Raw genomic sequence first — 8,056 nt, 5'->3', positions numbered from 1 at the left:
AGTTGACTACCTTTATTTGACATCCAACCTTGGGAAAATCAATATACCGACCAAAGTCGGTCAGAACTTACAAAAATATTATTTTTCTGTAAAATAGCGACCGATACAATGACTAAATTAAATTTAAATATTCTTTAAAAAATATAAAATACTCTGATTGGTCGGTAGTGTTACAAACTTACAATATCCTTACGAAAAATTTGATTTTTCGACCAATTTCGATCTATACTTTTAATATTCGGGGCTTAAATATTCCATTTATCGACCGACCGACTTCGGTCGAAATTATTAATTTTTGGGTTTTGCCTAATGTGTTTTCCGACCAACTTTGGTCGGAAGGTGGATGGTTTTCTTGAAAGAACTGGCAGAATATGGTTGCTTTAAAGCTATATCACCTGCAAAAAATAACCAAACAACCTAATGCAACACGCTGCCAATCAACCATAGAATATCAAAATAACACGTTCTAATATTAACTGATCGTAATACACCAATAACAACGCTTTCTAAACTTCAAACAATTACACAATACAAACTTTAAGTAAGAATTTCCAATAACAAACAATATCAACAATATATAGAGTTATTTGAAACAATTCAACATCAAACTATTCACAAGTTCAAGAAAGTGTTTAGCAATCAAACACCATTAAATGAGTGTTTTGTCATTATCTCCACTACTAGAAGTTTTATCGTTGGCACGAGTTGAAGAAACACGAGGAGTAGTAGCCTCTAGGGAAGACTCACGAGATCAAAGTGATAGGTTATATGTGTATCCCTGTTATATTTTGATAATCTAAGAAACTTACTGTCAAGAACCAGATAAGGAACCTGATACACATCATCAAGAACTTAAAAGATCAACAAGTCTCCAGTAGTTGGAGACACAGTTCAACTCTTAAGAGTCAAATGAACAGCAGAGGGAACAGATAGCTACCAGTTCCCGAGGAAACTGCACAAGTCAACTGTCCCAGCTGTAAAGTTGCTGCCTGCACACGCTACAGTACAAAAACAGTGCAACAGTCAACTTTATGGGGAATGCCTTTTACCTAACTTGCTTACATCATTCTAAGTGATGTCACAAATGCATTATTAATATCAATGAAGGTAAGACAAATCACTTGAACACTTAGAGAATTTACTCAAGCACTCTCACGGTGATTGATCATCCAAAAAATGATTCTCAAGTGCATCAAGAACAAAGACCAACACTGCTACGGGCCAGTTCCCCATATCAAGTTATTATATGTCCTTAGTTGAGTTGTAACTTTGTAAAAGCTCTTACTTCTAATTCTTACTTAGCTTACTTAGAAGCATTGTGTAGGAAATCCTTTGTAAATCATAAACCCTTGTGTTTGTGTCTTGGCTAGAGTTAGTCAAGTTGTAAAGTCTTTGTAATAGAGTTATTACAATGTGGCTTGTAATAGAGTGTTACAAGTTAGTGAGGGATTAAGAGGTTAATTCCTAGGTTACATAGGTTGTAATCTAAAGTTGCTCAGTAGTGAAGTTAAAATCCTACAACGGTAGGTCGTAGTTTTTAATCCCGTTGAGCTGGGAATTTTCCATATAAAATTCCTCTGTGACATTTACTTACTGCAGTGTGCGTGCGTTCTATGAAAACTAATAGAGAACCTGGTTCTCTATATAGTTTGGTGGACCCTTAAATTCTATCAATTGGTATTAGAGCGGGTTCTTTCTATCAGGTTAACACCTAGAAAGGATCCTCATGGCTGCTCCTCCAAACTTCGAAGAAGGCCAGTCTACTTACAGACCACCAAGGTTTAACGACCAATATTATGGATGGTGGAAGACTAGAATGCACGACTTCATAATGGCTGAAGACTCCGAGCTTTGGGATGTTATCTGTGATGGACCCTTTATTCCTACAAAGACTACTGGTGAACCAGCTGTAACCATTCCCAAAATGAGGAAGGAATTCAATGACGCTGATCAAAAGGCCATACAAAAGAATTTTCGTGCAAAGAAAATTCTTGTTTGTGGCATTGGTCCTGATGAATATAACAGGATATCGGCATGTCAATCAGCAAAAGAAATCTGGGAAGCTCTTCAGACAGCTCATGAAAGAACAACATAGGTCAAGCAGTCAAAGATTGACATGCTTACAACTGAATACGAGCTCTTCAGGATGAAGGACGATGAATCCATTCAAGATATGCATACCCGATTCACCTCTATTATCAATGAGCTCCAGTCTCTTGGAGAAATCATTCAAAGAAACAAACTTGTCAGGAAAATTCTCAGTGTCCTACCCAGCTCCTGGGAAATCAAGGTGAACGCTATCACATAGGCAAAGGACTTGCAGGCGCTGACCATAGATGAACTTGTTGGAAATTTGCAAACATATGAAATGAAGAAGAAGAAGGATAATGAAAAAAGAGAGCCCAAAAGGGAGAAGAACCTGGCCCTCAAGACAGACAACAATGATTCAAGTGGTGAGGATGGTGATATGGCTTACTTGACAAGAAGATTCCAGAAAATGGTTCGCAGGAATGGAGGCATTCCAAAAAAGGGTAGTTCTAGCAAGCCAAAAAATTATGACCTCTATCATAAATGTGGCAAGCCAGGATACTTCATCAAGGATTTCCCTCTCCTAAAGAAATATCAGTACAAAAACAACTCTGACAAAGCAGCCAAGAGGAACCCGGTTCCTGATAAACGCTTCAAGAAGAAAAATGCCGCTGACAATGTGGTGAAGCAAGCTTTTGCTGCATGGGGAGACTCCTCCAGCGAATCTGAAGAAGAAAATGATCATGGTGATAGTTCGAAGATGGCAGTAGAAAGTGAAGCAACTGAGTATGACTCAATCTTTGACTTGATGGCTCAGTCTGATGATGATGAAGATGACGACGATGATGAGGTAAATTTTCTGGATGTTTAGAGAAATTTGAGATCTTATTCTCCTAAAAAACTCATGTCTTTGGTAAATGTGTTAATTGATGCTTATCATAGTCTTATAAATGATAAAGATGCTTTAACTGTTGAATTACGAAAAGCAGAACACTCTAGAGATGACTTAGTAGTCGTTGTGGTTGATTTAAAGGAAACAATTGAGAACCTAAAGAAAGAGAAGGATGTCTTAGATGAAAAAATTGCAAATATAGAACATGAAAGAGATGATCTAATGGTTATTGTGGTAGACCTAAAAGAGACCATTGAGTGTGTAAGAAAGAAAAAAGAAGTCTTAACTGAGAGAGTTGCTAACATTGAGCATGAGAGAGATGACCTATTAGTGGTGGTAGTGGACCTAAAGGAAACAATCGGGGAACTTAAAATGGAGAGTATGCCTGAAAATTCTCAAAAGGGAAAGGAAGTTGCAAGTGAGGCATATATTAAGATTGAAAGTTAGTTAAATTCAGTGAAGTTTAGTCTGTGTGTTGAGCTTGAGAAAAACAAACAACTTCAGGAAGAACTAGGAAGAGTGAAGAGTGATCTTGAAAAATCACTTAAGTTAACCTGGTCCTCTGATGCTATCACTTCCATGTACACCAACAATGGGGGAAACAGGCAGGGAATCGGGTTCCAAAGGGAAAAGGCTCCCTACAACTCTCATAGCAAGTATGTTACTGTACCTGACAATTGGCTTTGCACTCACTGTGACAATACTGGGCACTTTAAAGAAAACTGTAAGGCCAGATTTCAGTCACAACAAAAAAACAAAGTTTTTGCTGAAAAAGTAACTACCGGTAGAGAACCTGGTCCTTCATATAAAAAACGCATGATGCCTGCTTGGACCAAAAGATCCCTCATCTACCCTTTTCCTTGTTGCAAGGGACCCAAACTCGTTTGAGTTCCAAAGTCTAACTCCTGATTTTTTTTGTGCAGGGAACAGTGAAAGGGAGCATCCTACATTGGTACATGGATAGCGGCTGCTCAAAGCATATGACTGGAAGTACAAATGATTTCCTTTAACTTAAGGCCCTGCAAGGAGGGAGTGTATCATTTGGAAATAGCAAGAAAGGATACATTTTGGGAGTTGGAAGGATTGGGAAGTCTCTCTCTCTCACTCAATCGAAAATGTGTATTACGTGAACGGGTTGAAGTACAGCTTGCTAAGTGTTTCCCAGATCTGTGACAAGGGAAACAAGGTGGAATTTGTGTCAAAAATATGTATTGTCACAAACCTAGTGACTGGTGAGGTGGTGCTAGTGGCAAAAAGATACGAAAATATCTATGTTGCTGATTTTATGTCTCTGCAGAATGGTGATCTTAGTTGTTTAAGTGTTGTTGATGATGATGCTGAATTATGGCATAGGAGGCTGGGTCATGCACTTCACGTTGCTGAACAAACTGGTCAGGAAGGATCTGGTTCGTGTTCTGCCCAAGTCAAGCCTCAAATATCACAAAGTGTGTGATGCAAGTGTAAAAAGGAAGCAAGTCAAATCCTCATTCAAGCCCAAAAAGGAAGTCAGTACCTCAAGGCCACTTGATTTTTCTTCACATGGATCTATGTGGACCTATGAGGGCGCCAAACAGAGGAGGGAAGAAATACATCTTTGTTATAGTTGACGACTGCTCCAGATTCACCTGGACTTTGTTTCTCAGAACCAAGGATGAAACTTTTGAAGTGTTTGTTACCTTCGTCAAAAAGATTCAAGTGAAGATGGGTAATAATGTAGCTTGCATCAGGTATGATCATGGGACAGAGTTTGACAATGCCAAATTTGATGAGTTCTATACTGAAAATGGTATCACTCACAATTTTTCAGCTCCAAGAACACCTCAACAAAATGGTGTTGTAGAGAGGAAGAATATAACTCTTGAAGACATGGCAAGGATAATGTTGATTGACATTAGGATTACAAAGTATTTCTAGGCAGAAGCTGTCAATACTGCTTGCTACTTGGTGAACAGGTGCATGATCAGGTCCCTTCTGAACAAGACTCCATATGAACTTTTGGGTATAAATGTTTTGTCCTCAACAATGGAAAGGAAGCTCTTGGAAAATCCGATGCCAAAAGTGATGAAGGAATCTTTCTGGATACTCATCTAAAAGCAAAGCTTACAAAAGCATATAACAAAAGGACTCAATGTGTTGAAGAGAGTATACATGTGATCTTTGATGAATCTCGTCTTTCCTGTGAGAAGGACAAACGAGTTGACTAAGATGGAGAACCTTTATCTGTTCCAGGTGAAGTTATTGACATGGAAAATGAAAAGGCAGACATGATGAGTCATGTCTAGGAATCCAGTGAAGAATGAAAATACATCTCCATCCATTGGAGAGGAACCTGGTCCCACGATCACAACAACTGAAGCTGAAAATAGAGTTATTGATGCAGTCCAAGGTACTCCACTTGCTGAAATAGGAAGCGGCCAAGAACCTCAGTCAGGCATACATGGGTCTTCTACCAATGAGATTCAGTTACCAAATTGGAAGCACAAAATTTCACACCCCCTTGACAACATAATCACTCCCCTCGACTCAGGAATTCAAACCAGGTTAAAAGCTAGAAACTACCTTACCTTCTCAGCCTTCCTTTCTCAAATAGAGCCCAAAAATATCAAAGAAGCATTGAAAGATGCAGACTGGATCAATGCCAGTGCAAGAGGAGCTGAATCAATTTGATAGGAACAAAGTATAACACCTGGTTCCTCGACCTGCAAATCGAACTGTTATAGGAACCGGGTGGGTATTCAGAACAAACTTGATGAGTTTGGAAACACAACAAGAAATAAGGCAAGGTTGGTAGTTCAAGGCTACAATCAGGAAGAAGGGATCGACTATGATGAAACTTTTGATCCAGTTGCTCGAATGGAAGCTATCAGAATCCTTATTGCCTTTTCCTTTACATCACATATGGAGTTCACATTGTTCCAAATGGATGTCAAAAGTGCATTTCTGAATGGCTTCCTAAAAGAAGAAGTTTATGTCAAGCAACCACCTGGATTTGAGAATCACGAGCATCCTGAGCATGTGTTCAAACTGGACAAGGCGCTGTATGGGCTAAAGCATGATCCCCAGGCTTGGTATGAAAGGTTGTCAAAGTTCCTTCTAGAAAATGGCTTTACAAGAGGGAAAATTGATAACACTCCCTTTCTGAAGAAACGAGGGAGGAACCTGCTCATTGTGCAAGTATATGTTGATGACATCATTTTTGGAGCCATTGCTGACTTTCTTTGTGAAGAGTTTGCAAAACTCATGGGGAGTGAGTTCGAGATGAGTATGATAGGAGAATTAAATTTTTTCCTGGGACTTCAAGTGAAGCAATCTCAAAAGGGAACATTGATAAGTCACCAGAAGTACATCAAGGAGCTACTGAAAAGGCTTGACATGGAAGCATCAAAAGTTATTAACACTCCTATTGCCACAGCTACTCATCTAGACATGGATGAACCTGGTTCCCTTGTAAATCAGACCATGTATAGAGGGATCATAGGGTCACTCTTGTATCTCACTGTAAGCAGACCAAACATTGTGTTCAGCATGGGTCTCTGTGCAAGGTTTGAATCTAATCCAAAGGAATCTCATCTGAAGGCTGCCAAGAGAATATTGAGATATCTCAAAGGAACGCATGACCTAGTTCTGTACTATCCCTCAGGAGACAACTTTGATCTTGTTGGGTATGCTAATGCTGATTATGCAGGATATCTGGTGGACAGGAAAGCACATCTGGAATGGCACATTTTTGTGTTTTTGTCTAATCTCATGGGATACAAGGAAGCAAAACTCGATGGCACTCTCAATCGCAGAAGCGGAATATATAGCAATTGATTCTTGTTGTGCTCAATTGTTGTGGATTAAGCAGAAGTTGGAAGACTTTGGAGTGTTCTCTGATTGTGTTCCCCTCCTGTTTGACAATACAAGTACACTCAATATGGCCAAAAATCCAGTACAACATAAGAGAACCAAGAACACTGATGTGCGTCATCACTTCCTCAGAGACAATGTTGAAAAGGGGCTCATTTGCATGAAATTCTACAACATAGAAGATCAGAGTGCTGATATATTCACCAAGGCCTTAAGTAGAGAACATTTTGAAAGAAATCGTCTGGCACTAGGGTTGATAAAACCTAATTAAGAACCTGGCCCCTCGATGCTTGGCTATGAAAGAAATGTCCAAGTAAAATTAGCTAAAAAGTGTTTCCCGGCAAAGTCTAACTCATTTCTATACCGTTACAGGTATACACGCATGATGATTATAGAGCAAATAAGTAGTTAATGCAGTGCATGCTGGTAAAAAGGGCAAAGCTTACAGGTGCAAGATTCGTGAGGGAACCTGGTTCTCCTGACACATGTTAGTAGTTTCTCTGTTCTCTCATGCACAATTTTGAACGGTTAAAATAAGTGCCACATCATCAGTGTGTCAGTTTCTTTTCTTTGCGTCTTTTGAACCCAAACGTCTCACCCGTTGATAATCGACCCGACTCCCAAAACTGCCGCCCTTACCTAATCGGTCTCTCATCCATCATAAGTACATCCATCACTGTCACAAATCCTCATATCAAATTTCAAAATCTTTCTTCTTCTTTCTCTCTTCAAACTACCAATCCCCTCTTCAACTCATCACTTCTCACCATGGCTGAAAATCACGAAACCTCGAGTGTTCCAAGTAACACACCCATTGAGTCCTCACCAGTTGAAACACCAATGTCAGACTCCTCACTCCACACTACTACTTGTCAAACCCTAGGGCAGAGTCACCCTCACACTCAGTCTCTTCTCCTACCCAATCGAGTTCTGGTTCTCATAGGAGTCGCAAAATCTCGACTCCTAAAAGGTTTTTGGCTACGAGCTCTCTTCCTGCCTCATTGGAAAAACTAGGTGAAAAGGGTACAGTTGACGAAGAGGAAAATCAAGAAATCTCCAGTCTTCATTTGGACGAAGGCTCAAATATAGACCAAGCTGTTGGTTCTGAAATGCTGACTCAACGCAAATAGTTCCTAATCTTGAGTCCACAGGTAACACTCCTCCTTCTCCTGCGTTTTCCATGGATTTACAAGAAAAAGAAGAAATAGAAAACATGCTATCCATCGCTGGTGAAGGGGTTATTATCGAAGGAGGTGATGATGGATCTGAGCCTCAGGGGGAAGAGTC

The sequence above is a fragment of the Nicotiana attenuata genome, chromosome 6 (genome assembly GCF_001879085.1).
Source record: "Nicotiana attenuata strain UT chromosome 6, NIATTr2, whole genome shotgun sequence".
Classification (NCBI taxonomy): Eukaryota; Viridiplantae; Streptophyta; class Magnoliopsida; order Solanales; family Solanaceae; genus Nicotiana; species Nicotiana attenuata.
This window is presented reverse-complemented; position numbering follows the sequence as displayed.